Genomic DNA, 21164 nt, shown 5'->3' on the forward strand with positions numbered 1-21164 from the left:
ACACACCACAGCACCGATCGCCGCGGTTCGCGCCCCCACGGGCACGCAGTGGCTGTTATCCTGTTGGACGTCATATGACGTCCAGTCAGGATAACGCAACCACCACCCGGCTGTCATTTTGCTATAGGCCGGGCGGGAAGTGGTTGAACAGTCATGAAGAGAGTGAGGTAAGTGTGTGTAGAATTAATGGAAAGCCGTTTTATTTTTGCAAAAGAAGTACATTAATGCTATATTGGTACATAGGGGAGCTGGAATTTTGGAAAAAAAAAAGGGAACAAAAGTGAACTTAGCCTTTAAGCTGAACTTTTTTTTAAACAGTTACAGTATCTATTTTTATTTGATTTTTTGGGGGGATAAAGGTCTTGCATAAATAAATAAAAAGCTGTTTGGTAGACAACTTGATCTGTTAAAGATGTTTAAAAATAACAAACTTACTGGCTAGATCACCAGGTAAAGGTAAAAAGCCTAAAAAAAAAAAAATCTGAGCACCCCTCAGGTTTCTCCAAATCCTGATAATGGGATAAATGCATGCATCCTGCCTCTGGGCCTCATGCCATCAATGCATAGTGTGAGATTTGGAGTATACTATCATCATGAAAAAGTGACCTTTGCTGTAAGCGAAGTCTCGCAGCTCTAAATTAGAATTCATGGTGACCACACTTCTTACAAGTGCATTAGCCCAATCAATTTTCATTCTGAATGCTCTATACTTATGGATGGTGACAACTGATTGATTGTTATGGGCGGCTGCACTTTGCACATGATCATTTCCCTGTGTTCTGTCTTATGACATATACATGGAAGGCCGTATTTTCTCAAGATGTTCCAGCATGATGTATGACAATAGTGTTTTTATGTCGGGGTGAATGTTCTCCGCTTACTGTACCTGGTAAACACAAACTTGTTTTTTTTCAGGGTGACGCTTTGCTGGGGTTACTTTTTAACAAATTGTGAATTAGCTGGATGCACAAGGTAAGACGCTTGGATCTTTCCACATAAATATTGTTGGTGTCACTACTGTTTTATTTTACAATTTATTTACAGCATATTAAACAGTATTTGTCTATGTGGTGTATTTCATTAGCTAGATTCACAAAGAGTTAAGCCGGCGTATCAGTAGATACGCCGTCGTAACTCGGAATCTAAGCCGTCGTACATTTAAGTGTATTCTCAAATTGAGTTACACTTAAATGTAGCTAAGATACGACGGCCCGCGCCGTCGTATCTTAGCTGTCTAGTTCCGCCGGCCGCTAGGGGCGTGAACGCTGATTTACGCCTAGAATGCGTAAATCAGCGAGATACGCCGATTCACAAACGTACGCTTGCCCGTCGCAGTAAAGATACACCGTTTACGTAAGGCATTTTCAGGCGTAAAGTTAGTCGAACAAATAGCTGGCCTAGCCAATGTTAAGTATGGCCGTCGTTCCCGCGTCGAATTTTGAACTTTTTACGTTGTTTGCGCAAGTCGTCCGTGAATGGGGCTGGACGTAATTTACGTTCACGTCGAAACCAATACGTCCTTGCGGCGTACTTCGGAGCAATGCACACTGGGATATGTCCACGGACGGCGCATGCGCCGTTCGTTAAAAACGTCAATCACGTCAGTCACGAATCATTTACATAAAACACGCCCCCCTGTTCCTCATTTGAATTGGGCGCGCTTAGGCCGGCCCATTTACGCTACGCCGCCGTAACTTAGGAGGCAAGTGCTTTGTGAATACAGCACTTGCCTCTCTGACTTACAGCGGCGTAGCGTAAATACGATACGCTACACCGCCTCAAAAATACGCCGCCTTACGTGAATCCAGCAGTGTATGTGTGATGACAAATATAAACACAAAAACGTTCAGGTTTAATGGCAGAGAGAACTATAAAGATTATAGAAAATTTTTAATCATTAAAGCAGATTATTGTGTAACATTCTTATTCGGATTATGCAATTATATAATTTATGTGCATCTAATATAAATGTATATGTGTATTTAGTTGATAGGATTTGAATGTGTGAGTGTTCCATTCATACTGTAAGTTTAGCAGCAGACACAGAAGGACATGTACACTTGCTCTGTAACCAGTAAAGCAGAGATGTGGGCTGTAACTAAACTGCTCTTACAGCATTTCATTATTACCTGGAAGGCAGCCAAGCCCAAAATAGTCATCTGCATAGGCCTGTCTCACATATGGATAGTGGTGAATGACGGGGACATTTATTTTCTCAAGCAATGATACTGTATTAAAACGTGATATATCTGGAAGCAAATTCATGTTTTTGATGGTTTGTTTTCTTGAATTGTATATATTTTCACCAAGGCATGTATAATTATAACATGTACAGGTAATCTATTACCCCTCAGAGTACAGTATTAACCCTGGCAATTACTTCATTGTCTTTTCTCCTTGCTGTTTTTTTTTTTCCCCCCTAGTGCCTGCTGTAGCAAAAAAATAAAATAAAATAAAATTCCTTCAATCGGGGTCTAAATATCCTAAAAAATAAAATTAAAGGCCAGATTACTGTCTTTTAGCCTTGGAGGGAGGGGGGGGGCACTAGACTGTGACCATGACCGGCGTGGGTAGCAAATGTTGTCAGTAGGTGGAGGAATAGTATCCCGTCTTGAATATTAGTGGGAGGAATAGTGCTTGATTGGTATCAGTGGGAAGAATGGTACCCCATATTTGGTATTCCTGGGAGAAATAGTGCCTGCTTGGTATTAGTGGGAAGAATGGTACACCATCTTTGGTATTTTGAGGAATAGTGCCTGATTGGTATAAGTGGGACGAATGGTACACCATCTTTGGTATTAGTGGGAAGAATAGTGCCTGATTGGTATTAGTGGGAAGAATGGTACCCCATCTTTGGTATTAGTGGGAGGGATGGTGCCTAATTTGGTATCAGTGGGAAGAATGGTACCCCATCGTTGGTATTAGTGGGAGGGATGGTGCCTGATTGGTATCAGTGGGAAGAATGGTACTCCATCGTTGGTATTAGTGGGAGGGATGGTGCCTGATTGGTATCAGTGGGAAGAATGGTACACCATCTTTGGTATTAGTGGGAGGAATAGTGCCTGATTGGTATTAGTGGGAAGAATAGTGCCCCATCTTTGGTATTAGTGGGAGGGATGGGGCTTGATTGGTATCGGTGGGAAGAATGGTACCCCATCTTTGATATTAGTGGGAGGAATAGTGCCTGATTGGTATTAGTGGGAAGAATAGTACCCCATCTTTGGTATTAGTGGGAGGGATGGGGCCTGATTGGTATTAGTGGGAAGAATGGTACCCCATCTTTGGTATTAGTGGGAGGGATGGTGCCTGATTGGTATCAGTGGGAAGAATGGTACCCCATATTTGGTATTAGTGGGAGGAATAGTGCCTGACTGGTATCAGTGTGAAGAATGGTACCCCATCTTTGGTATTAGTGGGAGGAATAGTGCCTGACTGGTATCAGTGGGAGAAATGGTGCCCCATTTTTGGCATCATTGGGAGGAATAGTGCCCTAAGGGCCAGATAAAGGCAAGCAGAGACCTCATCCAGGGCTGCAGTTTGGAGACCACTGCCCCTTAGATTATAAATTCTAATGAGCAGGGCCCTCTGAACCCTTCTTTATTTGAATTTGCTATATAAATCCTCGGCAAGAAAACAGATACAATTATAAAAGTGTGTGTAAATATATACTGTGTAGATATACTGTATATGTGTGTATATATATATATATATATATATATATATATATGTATATATATATTTTTTTTTTTCATCACCTAAACCTACTGGAATCTCACTCACCTCCCATTTGCCTCTTAGGCCCCGTACACACCATAGAATCCATCCGCTGAAAAATCCCAGCAGATGGGTTTCAGCGGATAGATCCTATGGTGTGTACACGCCAGCGGATCTGTTTCCGCGGATATTTCTCCCCTGGGATGGATTCCAGCAGATCGAATATTCGCTGACATGCAGAACAAATCCATCTGCTGGAGTCCATCCCAACGGATGGATCCGCTGGTCTGTATAGACTCACCGGATCCATCCGTCCGAAGGGATCCCCCGCATGCGTCGTAATGATTCGACGCATGCGTGGAATTCCTTATATGACAGCGTCGCGCACGTAATCGCGGCGACGGCGCGACACGTCATCGCCAGAGGATTTCGGCGCGGATTTCAATGCGATGGTGTGTACACTCCATCGCATGAAAATCCGCCGAAATCCTCGAGAGGATTTATCCGCGGAAACGGTCCGCTGGACCTTATTCGCGGATAAATTCTATCGTGTGTATGGGGCCTAAGACAGGGAACATCACCATTTTCAAGCTCGTAGTGGCAGTTTAAATTCCAGCAATGGAGCATCACATGTGGCAGGTTGTTTATCTGCTTCTCTATTATCAAATGACAACCGTAGATTAAAACAACTTTCCAAATTTGAATATAAAAATGCAATCATGTAGTGTTAACACTATAGCAACATACAAGATAGCATGCAAAATATAGGCATTCACTTTCCTTTTCCCGTCACTGTCATGCAGCTTGCGCTGGTTCTGATTAATTCCCCACTCTATGCTGAGGACATCTGTATGTGTTACCAAACACTGCCCCAGCGCATTTTGTCATTGACGACTTTGTCAAGCTATATACATTCTGTATACTAATATAATCGTTTGCGTTGTGCACAGTTTCTGCATAGTTGAGACCTTTAGGCTACCAAAAAGTAGAATTCTACCCAAATAATTGCCACAGTTGTCTCAAAGCCAGATGATCGTGTCCTATTTGGCAGATAGATTTTCATCATGCAGAAATGAATGAATATAGCCTGCACCTGCTTTAGCTCTTGCAATACTTTATTTACTTGTGCTATCAGATGAGCATTAGATCGTGGTAATTGGTGTGCTTCAAAGGCTAGCTTTCCAAATATAACAGTCAGTCCAGTAGAGGGCAGCCTGAGAACTACAAATAAACGGCAAGTTCCGCTGGGCGAAAGCTTGGTCTTCTGAGATTAGCCTGCATTGTCACAACATATCTCTCAGTACACAACTCCTGTCTCTGTGCTTTGTCACTGGGCTGTTTTTATGCCCCTTGTTTATAAACGGCAGAAACAGGGCATCTGGAAAAATCTACGCTCAAACGCCAGCAATGAAATACTGTTATGCTAACAGGGTTTTATGTAGTTATTGATGTTTTCACACTATGTAACAGATTTTAATGCTTGAATTAGCTGGATTAAAGGAATTCCAGTAACATGTCAGGCGGTATTTCACACAGATGTGACATGGATAGACTTAACACACTACAGACTAATCTTTATTTTGATTTGTGTTTTTTTTCTTTTTTCCGTAAGGTATTTGAAGTACCATTTGTATATGTTGGAGTGTCCTTTTCGTGTTCTTAGCAAAAATCCTTGGGAATTGCAGTTATTTTCCATTATTGTAAATGTACTTTGGAACATATCTGCTAAACACAGTTCAAAGGGAACAAATCTGCCACTTGTAAATATTCTCTCATATTTTTCAAGTTAGTGGTCGTTTTTTGTTTTATTTCTAAGCTTAAAATACCTCTTGTTGGATATTGCTTTTCCTGTTGTTTTCTTTGTTTATCACAATCCTAGTGTACCACTTCTTATTCCTATATGAATGGGAGAGTTGAAAGGCCCAAGAAATAACTAGAGGGTCAGGCCTCGTACACACGACCGAGTTTCTCGGCAAAAACCAGCAAGAAACCTGCTGGGAGATATTTTTTTGCCGAGGAAACCGGTCGTGTGTACATTTTCGTCGAGGAAACTGTCGAGAAACTCGACGAGCCAAAAAGAGAGCATGTTCTCTATTTCCTTGACGGGAATGGAGAAAATTGGCTTGTCGAGTTCCTCAACAGTCTAACAAGAAACTCGACGAGGAAAACGATGTGTTTCGCCCGTCGAGTTTCTCGGTCGTGTGTACGAGGCTTCACAGTATCACCAATTGCATGTATATCTCAGCTTTTCAAAATGAAAACTCCAGGAGATATTATCTACCCAAAACTCACCCTAACGTAAAGCAGAACTAAAGTGTGTGTGTAAAAAAACAAACAAAAGTGAAACAAAAGGGGACCATGGTTAAAAATAATGTAAAAATCAATTACTATAATAAAAATAAAAAATTATATATATATATATATATATATATATATATATATATATATATGTATATATATATATATATATATAAATTTATTTTAATTACCGTAATTGATTTTTAACCATGATCCACTTTTGTTCCATTGTACATTTTTTAGCGGTGGATCGGGTTGGCCTACTATTTACCCAGTGCCATTTATGAGCATCACTGGATAAATAGTCATTGAGCAGCCAATCCACCTGGTGATCGATGTGTACTGAGCTGTCATTAGATGTAATCTTAGGGGGCTGGAAACCAGTTGGTCGCTGTGATTGGTCATCACAGCGATCACACGCCACTGTTTACAGTGCAGGTTCCTACCCTTCTTCTCACAACAGGGAAAGGAGAGGAATTGTAGTAATTATAAAAGGAGACAGAATGAATGGATCATCAGCCGTTTAGACGTCCTCCTCTTCTATCTCTGTACTGTCTCTTAAGAGCTGTATATTGACACTTTTTTACCCTGCCTGGTTCTACTCATCTCAACATTTTTCCCTTCATCTCCATGATGCCACTGTATGCGAAAATCAACTCCTTTACTTCCTCCTTCCCCTGTCTATGAACTGTATAGGTAAAGTAGAAGTCCAGACTTTTCATAACTTTGCTTAAACTTGTTCCCACCCCCATTTTCCTCTTATTCTAACTACCCTCTGAAAGGTAGATGTGTATACTTGTGAATCTTGATGGAATTATGGCACTTCTGTATTATCCACAAATAAATCGCCTTTATTTGGAGGGAACAACGCATAAAATCCACACAAAAGGTCCAACACGTTTTGGCTGTTAGACCTAACCATGGCTCATGAAGTTTATGCTTAGCAGTTCGGAATGTGCTTCGTTCCGGTCACTTGTTTTGCTCCCAGTGGCGGCTTTAGTGGAGAGGAGCCAATGCGCGAACTGATGCGCTGAGATGGTTCCAGCTATCGGGAAAGTTCCTTCAAGCACTGCGCAGGTGCAAACTTGCTGACGGAAATCCCTGAACGGCGGCCGGCATCCAGGGCGACGTGGATTTAGAGGAAAGTGGCCAGTCGGCCTCACGTCCTCGCTGCGCTCGGACGGCTCGCTTCGCTCGCTCGGCCTCCTGGCTCTTTTTTTAACATCCTCCAATCCATGGGGATGTTAAAGAATGAGCCTGGATGCCGGGCGAGGTTCGGAGATTTCCGTCGGGAAGTTTGCGCCTGCGCAGTCAGTGAAGGAACTTCCCCCATAGGGGAACATTGAGGACAAGTCACCGGCAATCTCACCTCTCCCCTGAAGATCATGTGACTGGACCAAAGCACACTCAGAATAGGTAAGCATAAACATCTTCCTTTCACAGGGTGTGTAGAATAGGAGTTAGAAGAGGGGTGGGAGCAGGTTTAAGCATAGTTAGAAATACGCTGGACTTCCACTTTAAGGTATTTGGTGGAATAATCTTAAGCTCCTTGTTTACCCCACTCAGTATTGGCATGTTTCTTCATTTCCAAAAATATGTGGCAAAAAATTAGATCATTATGGGGTGTCTACTTTTCAAAAAATTGACATTTTAGGGGTTTTCATACTATTTTGGATTTTTAAGTTAACTGAGAGTAAGGAAAAAAGGATTTTTATTTTTATAGTAAATTAAAAAAAAAACATTGGTTATTAAATACCACCAAAAGAAAGCTCTATATGTCTCAAAAATTAAAAGCTATAACATTGAATTTGGCTACAGTGTTGCATAAAGCCCTGTACACACGATCGGTTTGTCTGATGAAAACGGACCGATGGACCGTTTCCATCGGACAAACAGATCGTGTGTGGGCCCCATCAGTTTGTTTTCCATCGGTGAAAAAAAATAGAACATGTTTTAAAATTTTCCTATGGATAAAAAACCGATGGAAAAAAACGATCGTCTGTGTGAAAGTCCATCGGTCAAAAATCCACGCATGCTCAGAATCAAGTCAACGCATGCCCGGAAGCATTGAACTTTATTTTTCTCAGCACGTCGTAGTGTTTTACGTCACCGCGTTGTACACGGTCGGATTTCTGACCGATGGTGTGTAGGCAAGACTGATGAAAGGCAGCTTCATCGGATATCTGACGAAAAAATCCATCGGATTAGATTCCATCAGATATCCGATCGTGTGTACAGGGCTTAACCGAGTAATTGTCAGTCAAACATTATTACAGGCTGGTACTCAAATTGTTATGCTGGCAATGTACATAAAGATTTCTCTAATTCAGTCTAGCATGCTAAACAAGAGAAATCATAGATTTACCCGTCCAGGCTAAACATTGTGGATGGACAAATCTCCTGCTATTTATTCTGACTGCCAGCACCTGCAGCTACAAGAATAGATGATTAGTGACTGCAGCTTATTGGCTGCAGCCAGTGTTTGTCTGACTTTTTCCCAAATTACTCTTTTGATTTTTCTCAATCAAAGTGGTAGAGCAGGGTGGTGTCACCAGGGCCACCCATGACTTGAATTTTGGTAGATTCACAGTTTTTTTTTAATTTTTTTTATTTAGCCAACAGATTCCTCCATCCACACAAAGGGCAAAGTATGTAATTTTTATCAATAATTACAAGACTCTCTTTGATGTCAAAGCATTCAGACTGACTCTTTAATTTAGTTGGCAAACGATTTAAAACAAACGATTTAAAGAATCATGAAAGCTGTAATTCAACTTTATAGAAATTTGGTGTTTAATATATATATATATATATATATAACTAATTTTGTGTGTATGTGTGTGTATGTGTGTGTGTATATGACATCCCTGCAGGTTATCTTTCACAGCCATCGTAGAGGCTGGCCCTTGTAAAGATTACCAGCAGCAATGTTCACTGAGAAAAGTTGCACCACTCGCCTGCCTGCTCCCTTCTGCCATCTTCGCTATTCACAAACTCATATTACTGCATTCCCATACATGTTTTCCAAGTGGTTTGAAAGCAGCAAAATTACAGAATCTCCCTTGCCCATTCACAGAATGCGATGCATTGGAGGCCAATAACAGTACGAGTTTTGTGAATAGCAGAGATGGCAGGAGGGGCAGGCGGGCAAGCGTTGCAACTTTTCCCTGTAGCAGCTGAAGCTGTAAACCTTTGCATTGCCAGAAGATAGCCACTCACTTTTTTTAGTGTCCCGCATTCACTGATTGACTAATTGATTGAACAGTTCTTAGCAGTATACATTCAGCCTGTACCTCCATCTTCCTGGGTGTTGAAGAGTTCCCCACAAACCTCTACAGGGCCATAAATCTGCTACACCATGATAATAAACCAATAAATATGGGGATAGTGTCTTTTCTTTATCTCATTCTTATAATGCAGTTTCAGACAGGTTATGTAGGGCAACCTAAATAATTTATGGATCTCCTGTTCAAACATGGCTAGGAGAAAAGTGACACAAAAGACTATGTTCAAGGTTCATATTTGGGTCAGAGTAGTACTTTTTGGTCATGCGGCAAAGCCAGAATATTTTTTAGTATATTTGAGTTTTTTCAGTGGCTCATTAAAAATAAACTGGGCTTAAGTATTTAAAAAAAATACTGCTATTATAGTAACCATTCTATGGTAGAGGAATAAGTGTAATACTTTGTCTTATTCATGTCTCCCCTTGCAGCAGACACTGTCCTTGTCCTTGTTCTCAGCGACGCTCTGAGTTGCAGACAGAGCCTTGCATCCTCTTGTACAATGCAGAACTACTGGTACAGCATTGCATGTGATATCAGAGTGGGGGGGATCAATCGGACAGTGTAAGGAAAGAAGCAGGTATTGCAGCATATTCCTCAACCCCCCCAGACTGCAGCCGCCCATAGACAGTTTAAATTTCAGTAGGAATCTCTCCAGGTTCAGCAGGGATTGGCTGAGATTCTAACCATATATGGGACTGCTGATCGATCAATCGACTTGGGTGCAACTAGCATGTCGGATTTTTCTACATTAGGTAACTGCCGGCTATAGGCTATAGCCTCTGTCAGTAACCATTGTATACTGCTGGCCAGGAATTCTTCCTATGCCCCCCACTGGCAGAAGAGACTAGCAGAGCGGGAGGCATTCCCCCATCGACACTAATGCCGCGCACACACGATCGGTCAAACCGATGAGAACGGTCTGATGGACCGTTTTCATCGTACCAAACCGATCGTGTGTGGGCCCCATCGGTTATTTATCCATAGGTTAAAAAAAAGCAATCTTGTTTTAAATTTAACCGATGGATACCTAAACGATAGAAAAAAAACGATCGTTTGTAGGCACGACCATCGGTTAAAAATCCACGCATGCTCAGAATCAAGTCGACGCATGCTTGGCAGCATTGAACTTAGTTTTTTTCAGCACGTCGTTGTGTTTTACGTCACCGCGTTCTGACACGATCGGTTTATTAACCGATGGTGTGTAGGCACGACTGACCATCAGTCAGCTTCATCGATTAACCAATGAAAACGGTCCATCAGACCGTTCTCATCGGATGGACCGATCGTGTGTACGCGGCATAACTGTATTGATGGGAAAATCGAGCGATTTCTTTTTTTTTTTTTCTTTCATTCCTTCGTATTTAACCCTTGTAGTGTGGGAATGCTCCACTGCAAGGATATTTTTTTTCTTTCTCCTGCCTAGAGTTGGTTTTATTGTACTGCTTGTCAAATGTTTTATCATTATGTTTTATCATTATCATAAGTCTCAGAAATTAGCTTTCTAGTCACAGCTCAGTTGTGCCTCCAACCCTTCCCCTTGCATCCCAAAATGTAAATGTTTGCAACACTCAGTAATTCCTTTAAGTCACCCTCAATGCATTGTGGGACTTGGGGTATTCCAGAACTTTAAGTGCAGCTAAACACTTTCTGCTGTTATAAGGACTTTGGGCTAAATGTGATCTAGTTGCAGGTTAACTCCTTGTAATACTAAACTTCCCTCCACTGCTCCACCAATTGTCCCTTAATGGATTTGCAGTGAGTTGGCCTTCGATTATCACCAGTACATATTTAGGTACCTTTTATATGAATGTGTTACTAGAAGAGGATATTTTACTTCTTTGATGCACACATCATTACCATTTGAAACTGTCTATGATTCTAATTTGAGCATACCGTGGTATATCTTGAGCAATATGGTCTAGTGACAGCAAAAGTGATTTGATAATACCAAAACCAGAAAATTGCCCAAATAGGGTCATGGGTTCCATCAGGGACGATAAGGATTTGGCATTATTCCCCAACAGGGGTAGTGTGTGTGTCGTCCATGTGTAGCACTTTTCTTACCAAGTGCTCCCATGTGATAGCAATTGCAAGGTGCTCCACTGCCAGCACAAAAAGGAGACAAATTGAGAAAAAAACAAAAGGTTCCGAGGGTGTATTATTGATCCTCTGACAGTCTTTTGGGGTATAATGTAAAATTTGGAGCCATTTAATAAAATAAGATCCTAGTCCAAAGTGAGAAAGGATGTCCCATAGGTATTCCATTTAGTGCTATGAAATGCCTTGGCAGCAGCAACTTGAGACGGAGTAGCTCTATTACCCACGTTGTCAGGAAGAATTTGAATATTTTAAATTTACCCTTCTGACATTAATAAATGTAATTTTAGAGGGAATGAATAGGATTACTGCTTATGTCAAAGAGTCTGAAAGAGAACTTGTACTGCAGCAGGAGCCTTCGGATCCCAATGCTGTCAGTCAAATCCTGTGATGAACGGGTGGGGCTGAGCTGCACTGTCTTTGTCTAAGAACACATGCAGCACGGCTCAGGATCTAGCCCGGGAGTGTGTCACAATAGGTAATGGCTGTATGGTTGCACACCAAAAAGAAGAGGAAACGGGAGCACAGGCAGGACCCCAGAAGAGAAGGATTGGTGCTGCTCTGTGCAATTCTATTGCACAGAGCAGGTACAGTGCCTTGAAAAGGTATTCATACCCCTTGACATTTTCCACATTTTGTCATGTAACAGCCATAAACATAAATGTATTTTATTGGGATTTTATGTGATAGACCAACACGGAGTGGCACATAATTGTGAAGTGGAAGAAAAATGATAAATGGTTTTCAAAATTATTTACAAATAAATATCTGAAAAGTGTGGCATGCATTTGTATTCAGCCCCCTTTACTCTGATATCCCTAACTAAAATCTAGTGAAACCAATTGCCTTCAGAAGTCACCTTATAAGTAAATAGCATCCACCTATGTGTAATTTAATCTAAGTATTAATACAGCTGTTCTGTAAAGCCCTCAGATTTTTGATAGAGAACCTTAGTGAACAAACAGCATCATGAAGGCCAAGGAACACACCAGTCAGGTCAGGGATAAAGTTGTGGAGAAGTTTAAAGCAGGGTTAGGTTATAAAAAAATATCCCAAGCTTTGAACATCTCACAGAGCACTGTTCAATTCATCATCTAAAAATGGTATGGTACAACTGCAAACCTACCAAGACATGGCCGTCCACCTAAACTGACAGGTTGGGCAAGGAGAGCATTAATCAGAGAAACAGCCAAGAGGCCTATGGTAACTCTGGAGGAGCTGCAGAGATCCACAACTCAGGTAGGAGAATTTGACAGACTTTAGTACCACCTCTGCAGCTTACTCCAACATTTTACGTGTAAGAATTTGCGCAAAATTTGCTTTACTCACCCTTAATGCAATAACCTGCACATGAGCTAGTAGGCTCAAGCTCCGTATCAAATGAGCACACGTGTGCATATTATTACTATAGCTTGTTGTATATAAATATAATTAAAAATCCACCTCTATAATATTACATTTATAATAAAATAGAGTTTTGCTGATTGTAGCAGGCACATTGGTATAAATTATAAATTCCTATTATACATATTTTTTTTTTTTAATGTAACAACTGAAATATTTATATACTTGGATATTATTAACCTCATTATTATTAACATAATTATTTACACATATATTTTAGACATTTCCACCATTCACCCCTTTATGTCTAAAATGTAAACAATTACCATTTTACTTATCAATAGGAAACCTGAGACTGGGATAATACACAGAACTGTCTTGATGAAATTACCTTTATCAGATTCCCCCTTCATGTCAGAGACCTTCCCTTTGTGTTGGTTGGTTGGCCCATTACAGCAGAGCCCCTCAATCATCAAGCCCCTCGTTACAGAGTACACACGACCGACTTTCTCGGCAAAAACCAGCAAGAAACTTGCTGGGATTTTTTTTTTGCCGAGGAAACCGGTCGTGTGTACATTTTTCGACGAGGAAACTGTCAAGGATCCTGTCGAGCCAAAAAGAGAGCATGTGGCCTCGTACACACGACCGAGGATCTCGACGGGCGAAACACATAGTTTTGCTTGTCGAGTTCCTTGTTAGGCTGTCGAGGAACTCGACAAGCCAATTTTCTCCATTCCCGTCGAGGAAAAAGAGAACATGCTCTCTTTTTGGCTCGGCGAGTTCTTTGACAGTTTCCTAGTCGAAAAATGTACACACGACCTCGGCAAAAAAAAAAAAAACAGCAAGTTTCTTGCTGGTTTTTGCCAAGAAACTCGGTCGTGTGTACGAGGCCTGTCTTCTTTTTCCTCGACGGGAATGGAGAAACTTGCCTTGTCGAGTTCCTCGACAGCCTAACAAGGAATGAGTAAAACGATGTGTTTCACCCGTCGAGTTCCTTGGTCGCGTGTACGAGGCTTCATACTTTTTGGCTCCAGCAGCATGGCAGAGAGTGGGAGGTGAAGTATGTCTGAAGGAGGTGGGGTGCCTCCATCCTCTCCTGAATTCTGAGGGCAGCCCTGTATACATCCTGCCCTGGGTCAGTGTCCTGCGTTGCAGTGGTGCTGGTGGGACAGCTACCAACATCATAACAAAGAATGACGCCGTGCATCCAGCCTTGGAGCATCATTGGTTGTCATGGTGCTGGCAGCTAAACTGCCCGCACCATGGCAGGTCATAAATCCGATCCAGGGCAAACTGGGTCCTGTGCTTGCAGCAGCCTGGAGGAACCCAAATCTCACCCTCTTTGAGAAAAATTGTCCTACTTGTTTAATGTATAAGAACTAGTGCTGTCAGTTAAACGCGTTATTAACGGCGTTAACACAAACCCATTTTAACGCCGTCAATTTTTTTATCGCCCGATTAACGAGGTTCACCCTTTAAAACATTTTTTTTTTGTCAGCACGTACCTCTTAACCCTTTCACGCCGACGGGACGCATATATGCGTCCTCGGCGTTCAGGGGTTATACCGGGATGATGCCTGCAGCCGCAGGCATCATCCCGGTACCGTTGTTTAGAGCGGGCGATCGGCTATCCAAACATAACAACCGATGCGGCTAAAAGCCGCTCGGTTGTTATGCCGGAGGAGCGGGAGGGGACATCCCCCCCCTCCCGCCGCCTTTCGCCGCTCTGACCGGGCCTCCCGTCCCACCGGGAGACCCGATCCTCCATCCGCCGCGTTCTGTGTTCAGGCGGAGACTGACACTAAGCCGTAAACGGCTTTGATTCAGTCTCCGCATTGAAACCACGGAAGCGGCGTCATGACGTCACTTCCGGGTTTCTCGGCTGCCAATGGCGCCGGATTTAAAAAAGTACACAGTATTCAGAATCGCCGTTTTCGGCGATCTGAATACTTTGAAGTGCAAAGGAGGGCTCGGAGGTCTTTTAGACCCCGATCCCTCCATAAAGAGTACCTGTCACCACCTATTGCTGTCACAAGGGATGTTTACATTCCTTGTGACAGCAATAAAAGTGATCAAAATGTAAAAAAATTAAAAAACACAATTTAATATTATAAAAAATAAATAAATAAATAAGAAAACAAAAAAAAAATGTTTTAAAGGGTGAACCTCCTTAATCGCGCGATTAATCATGAGTTAACTATGACATTAATGCGATTAATCGCGATTAGAAATTTTAATCGCTTGACAGCACTAATAAGAACACTTTCGAATATGCTGTTTATTCACCACTACAGTAGCTCATCACAGGAATTCTGTATCTACTTTCCTAACAATCTGATCACAGTTCAAACTAATAATGGTAATACATATTATGTGAGATAGTTCTGTGTACGTGCTGCATAAACAACTATTTGTTCCAAAATACTTAAAAGGCTGCATCCACCGTGAAATATACAATGTATGGCTAGCCAGTTAGACTGTTTGTAGTTTATAAGTTGGCTTCCAACCTGAACATTTTCATGGGGAAGATATCCAGAAAGCAGAGTTCTAAAATTATATATTGGTTTTATTTTAATCGAATGCCAAAATAAGGGTTTGGATGTTTTATGATCCTGAACTAATATAATCTTTATGGTTTTTCACAAGCGCCCTTGTATGTTCCTGGGAAATGTTAGGACACACGGACCACCGTGGTTTCATTGGCCCTGAATTGCTGTAGCGTGTTCTGTTTGTTTTGGGTTTGGGTCTTAAATTCATGCTCGATCCCAAGTCACTTCAAACCCTGCAATGTCCACAATATCCCAGGGTTTAGGAAATCTGCTTTTTGCGAGGGGCTTTACTGATTTTTCATCTGTTTTTCTTTCTGGTTGGTCTACACTAGTGGCTTTATTTTAAGATTACAATAGCTCAGTTTGTGTTTGTTAGATAAATAAAATATTTTCCTTTTCCAGACTTCCAATCTGCAAAGTCTCAGGAAGCAAAGTTTATCCAGGCACAGGCATTGATCTTGTGCAGATGTCATTTTTTTTTTGGTTTAAGGACAATAAACTGGTATACAGAATGTGTGTAAGGATTTCTGACTACATACAAACACAATCATGTTTTGATGTAGTTAAAGCGGAGTTCCGGCCACAATTTCACTTTTTAAATATAAATACCCCTGTAATACACAAGCTTAATGTATTCTAGTAAAGTTAGTCTGTAAACTAAGGTCCGTTTTGTTAGGTTGTTACAGCATTTAGACACTTTATAAAATAGAAATTGACTGGGGCCATCTTAAGTGTGGGCATCATGAAGCCAGACTGTATGACTTCCTGGATTTCAGCCTTGCAAATCTCGCACATGCTTAGTGCTGCACAAGCAGTGTCAGATCAGGTTTCAGCACCTGTGCTGTCCAAGTCACATGATTCTTTGAGACTGGGGAGTGCACAGACTCCTGGAAAGTTACACCCACTACATTCCCAGGAGTCTGTGCGGTGTAGGTTAGGAAGCATTAAGCACCTAGGTGCAGGACGTGGGAAGATTAACTATTCTGCCTAGCAACAACACTTTGAAGGCATCTAAAAAAAAAAAAAAAAATTGTAAAGGACTAATGACATTTTTTTAAAACTACTGATGTAATGTTATATTTATGGGTGGAACTCCACTTTAAAGCCAAAAGATTGCAGCTTACCAGTCCTTAGATGTAACGGCTTCAATACGTTTCTTTTTTAGGTTTTTATTTTGATCTGGTGATCTGCCCAGTAAGTCTCTTGTTTTTCTAAAGAACAAGCTGTCCTGCAGATGTAGCAGTTACATGGTTGAGTAAATTGCTTGAATCCCCAATTAGCACAGTCCCTGCCGGTGGAACACAGTAGCACTGCGGGAGGGATTCGCCCATCCCTCCTGCAGTGCTATTTTGTTCTGCTGGCGGGGAGCCTTCCCTACCAGCAAAACACAATGATTAGTGTTGTTTAAAGGGGTTGTAAAGGTTTGTTTTTTATTTTCTAAACAGGTTCCTTTTAGCTAGTGCATTGTTGGTTCACGTACCTTTTCCTTCGATTTCCCTTCTAAATGTTTTTCTTCTTTGTCTGAATTTCTCACTTCCTGTTCCTCCTCAGTAAGCTTGCCCCCCTCATCCGAGCCGTTCTGGCTGGGGGTTAGTCAGCGTGCTCGCCCCCTCCCTTGGGACTCCCTTAGGAACACAGCGTCTCCCCGCAGGAATGTAGTCCCAAGGGAGGGGGCGAGCACGCTGACTAAACAGGAAGTGAGAAATTCAGACAAAGAAAAAAAAACATTTGGAAGGGAAATAGAAGGAAAAGATAAGTGAACCAACAATGCACTAGCTTAAAGGAACCTATTTAGAAAATAAAAAACAAACCTTTACAACCCCTTAAAATATTATGCTTTGAATTATCTTATTAGACTACTGCTGGGATGTAGGCTACAAGTTCCTATAAAGTGTATGGTATAAATGCCCAGCGCTGTCTGCCCATCAGTGTTAATTTTGGCAGCAAATGTCGATTTAGTTTTAGTCTTAGGCCTCATACACACGACCGAGGAACTCGTCGTAATAGAAACATCGGTTTCCTCGACGAGTTCCTTGTCAGGCTTGTCGAGAATCTTGTCAAGCTTTCTTTGTGTACACACTGTCAAGACCAAATCTCGTAGTTCTCAAACGCAGTGACGTACAACACGGCACTATAAAGGGGAAGTTTGATTCCACTGGCACAACCCTTGGGGCTGCTTTTGCTGATCTCATGTTACTGCGTGTTAAGTAAAAGTTTGGTGAGAGACGATTTGCGCTTTTCAGTCTGTTACAGCGTGACAAATGTGTTATCTCCATTACAAATGCTACTTTTACCGAAGGTTTGCTCCCTTTATTCTGAGCATGCGCGGGTTTCTAAGCATACACACGAACGTGTTTCTCGTTGTAAACCAGCCCGACGAGGAAATTGAGACTCCCGACGAGGAAAAAGAGTTTTCTGTATGAAAAACATACACACAACCGTTTTCCTCGGCAAAAAAGCTCTGCCACCAAGTTTCTTGATGGATTCTGTCGATGAAAACGGTCGTGTGTACGAGGCCTCAATCTTAGGACTAAAATGGCATTTTAGTCAACTACAATCTCCAGTACATTTAAGTAGACTACAGGGAGTGCAGAATTATTAGGCAAGTTGTATTTTTGAGGATTAATTTTATTATTGAACAACAACCATGTTCTCAATGAACCCAAAAAACTCATTAATATCAAAGCTGAATATTTTTGGAAGTAGTTTTTAGTATGTTTTTAGTTTTAGCTATTTTAGGGGGATATCTGTGTGTGCAGGTGACTATTACTGTGCATAATTATTAGGCAAATTAACAAAAAAAAAATATACCCATTTCAATTATTTATTTTTACCAGTGAAACCAATATAACATCTCAACATTCACAAATATACATTTCTGACATTCAAAAACAAAACAAAAACAAATCAGTGACCAATATAGCCACCTTTCTTTGCATGGACACTCAAAAGCCTGCCATCCATGGATTCTGTCAGTGTTTTGATCTGTTCACCATCAACATTGCGTGCAGCAGCAACCACAGCCTCCCAGACACTGTTCAGAGAGGTGTACTGTTTTCCCTCCTTGTAAATCTCACATTTGATGATGGACCACAGGTTCTCAATGGGGTTCAGATCAGGTGAACAAGGAGGCCATGTCATTAGTTTTTCTTCTTTTATACCCTTTCTTGCCAGCCACGCTGTGGAGTACTTGGACGCGTGTGATGGAGCATTGTCCTGCATGAAAATCATGTTTTTCTTGAAGGATGCAGACTTCTTCCTGTACCACTGCTTGACGAAGGTGTCTTCCAGAAACTGGCAGTAGGACTGGGAGTTGAGCTTGACTCCATCCTCAACCCGAAAAGGCCCCACAAGCTCATCTTTGATGATACCAGCCCAAACCAGTACTCCACCTCCACCTTGCTGGCGTCTGAGTCGGACTGGAGCTCTCTGCCCTTTACCAATCCAGCCACGGGCCCATCCATCTGGCCCATCAAGACTCACTCTCATTTCAGCAGTCCATAAAACCTTAGAAAAATCATTCTTGAGATATTTCTTGGCCCAGTCTTGACGTTTCAGCTTGTGTGTCTTGTTCAGTGGTCGTTGTCTTTCAGCCTTTCTTACCTTGGCCATGTCTCTGAGTATTGCACACCTTGTGCTTTTGGGCACTCCAGTGATGTTGCAGCTCTGAAATATGGCCAAACTGGTGGCAAGTGGCATCTTGGCAGCTGCACGCTTGACTTTTCTCAGTTCATGGGCAGTTATTTTGCGCCTTGGTTTTTCCACACGCTTCTTGCGACCCTGTTGACTATTTTGAATGAAACGCTTGATTGTTCGATGATCACGCTTCAGAAGCTTTGCAATTTTAAGAGTGCTGCATCCCTCTGCTAGATATCTCACTATTTTTGACTTTTCTGAGCCTGTCAAGTCCTTCTTTTGACCCATTTTGCCAAAGGAAAGGAAGTTGCCTAATAATTATGCATACCTGATATAGGGTGTTGATGTCATTAGACCACACACCTTCTCATTACAGAGATGCACATCACCTAATATGCTTAATTGGTAGTAGGCTTTCGAGCCTATACAGCTTGGAGTAAGACAACATGCATAAAGAGGATGATGTGGTCAAAATACTAATTTGCCTAATAATTCTGCACTCCCTGTAAAATCATTTTAGTAGAATAAAACTCATGTTATTCATCTAAAATCTAATGGGTGTAGTTAAATAGTAATGCATTGAAATGCTTGAGTGAAAAAATTGACTATGTTATTATTGAGGTATGAACATGCACCAGTGTTCATTTTGACATCAAATTTTAATTGAGTTTTATGCCGCGTACACACGGTTTAAAATGACGGTTTTCGGGTTGTAAAAAATGATAGTGTGTGGGCTAAAACAATGTTTTAAACCCGCGCATGCCCAGAAGCGAGTTATGAGATGGGAGCGCACGTTCTGGTAAAACTACCGCTCATAATGGAGTAAGCACATTCATCACGCTGTAACAGACAAAAAAGCGCGAATCATCTTTTACTAATAAGTAATCAGCTAAAAGCAGCCTAAAGGCGAATAGAACTTCCCCTTCAGAGTGCCGTCGTACGTGTTGTACGTCACTGCGCTTTGTTCATCATTTTTCAAAAACGATGGTGTGTGGGCAACATCGTTTTTAATGATGAAGTTGGAAAAACTTCGTTTTTTGGACATGCTGAAAAACTTTGTTTTTTTTCATGCCGAAAAACGACCGTGTGTATGCGGCATTAGTCTTAAGCCCTGTACACACGATCGGTCCATCCGATGAGAACGGTCTGATGGACCGTTTTCATCGGTTAACCGATGAAGCTGACTGATGGTCAGTCGTGCCTACAAAACCGATTGTGTCAGAACGCGGTGACGTAAAACACAACGACGTGCTGAAAAAAACGAAGTTCAATGCTTCCAAGCATGCGTCGACTTGATTCTGAGAATGCATGGATTTTTAACCGATGGTCGTGCCTACTAACGATCGGTTTTTAACTATCGGTTAGGAATCCATCGGTTAAATTTAAAACAAGTTGGCTTTTTTTTAACCGATGGATAAATAACCAATGGCGCCCACACACGATCGGTTTGGACTGATGAAAACGTTCCATCAAAGCGTTCTCATCGGTTTAACCGATCGTGTGTACGCGGCCTTAGTCTTGACTAAAATGCCATTTTAGTTTTAGTCGTATTTCTGTCATCTCAATTGTTTTAGTTTTAGTGATATTTTAGTTGACTGAAATGGTATTAAGTTGGTTGACTAAAATTAACACTGCTGCCCATATATTTTTGAATACCGGTAAGTGTATTGTTTGAACAAAATAAAATAATTGCAAGTTGAATCAATAAAGTGAACAAAATCATCGATCTGTATAAAGAATATAAAAAATGTAATTCTCATTTTGTGCATAAATCCATAAATATTGTCTGTGAATAATCCATTAAAATGCTTAAGTGACAAGTGCTGTCAGATAAAGTGCCATTCCACGCTCCCCTCCAGATGTGCCCGCACTCACCAAATTGATGAGTATATTGCGCCTGTATTCATATTTATCCTCCAGTTAATGGCTGTATCTTTTCCTCCTCAGGGATTCCAACATCCAGGGAAAGAGAACCAGGAGAATTCCATAGCGTGATATTGTTTTTATTAGTATAACAAACATTTTAAAAGCTGATTTTCTAGTTACAATAATCTCCTCTTGTGTGTTAGCTTGTAAAAACGCAACTTTGCTATTCAAACTTACGATCTGCGCTCCAACGAGTGGATGTGATGTCACGGAAGTGGTCCTTAATACATTTCACTCCACTGCGGAAGCGTCTTCAGAAGCTGTGGATCTCCGATGGTTAATTCAATATTATTGAACTAACCATCGGAGATCCACA

The 21164-nt window shown here is 41.4% G+C and overlaps 1 protein-coding gene across 2 annotated transcripts in view; it reads left to right on the plus strand.

Annotated features, from left to right (window-relative positions):
- MAPRE2 (microtubule associated protein RP/EB family member 2) overlaps positions 1-21164 on the plus strand; it is a 246302-nt gene that overhangs the window by 34009 nt on the left and 191129 nt on the right. The window contains exon 3 of one of the 2 annotated variants that reach the window (XM_040354164.1): positions 916-972. The exons of the other annotated variant lie outside the window; for it this stretch is intronic. The gene's annotated coding sequence lies outside the window, so the exon portion shown is untranslated. The remainder of the gene's footprint in view (positions 1-915; positions 973-21164) is intronic. 2 annotated transcript variants of the gene reach the window in all.

The sequence above is a fragment of the Rana temporaria genome, chromosome 5 (genome assembly GCF_905171775.1).
Source record: "Rana temporaria chromosome 5, aRanTem1.1, whole genome shotgun sequence".
Taxonomy (NCBI): domain Eukaryota; kingdom Metazoa; phylum Chordata; class Amphibia; order Anura; family Ranidae; genus Rana; species Rana temporaria.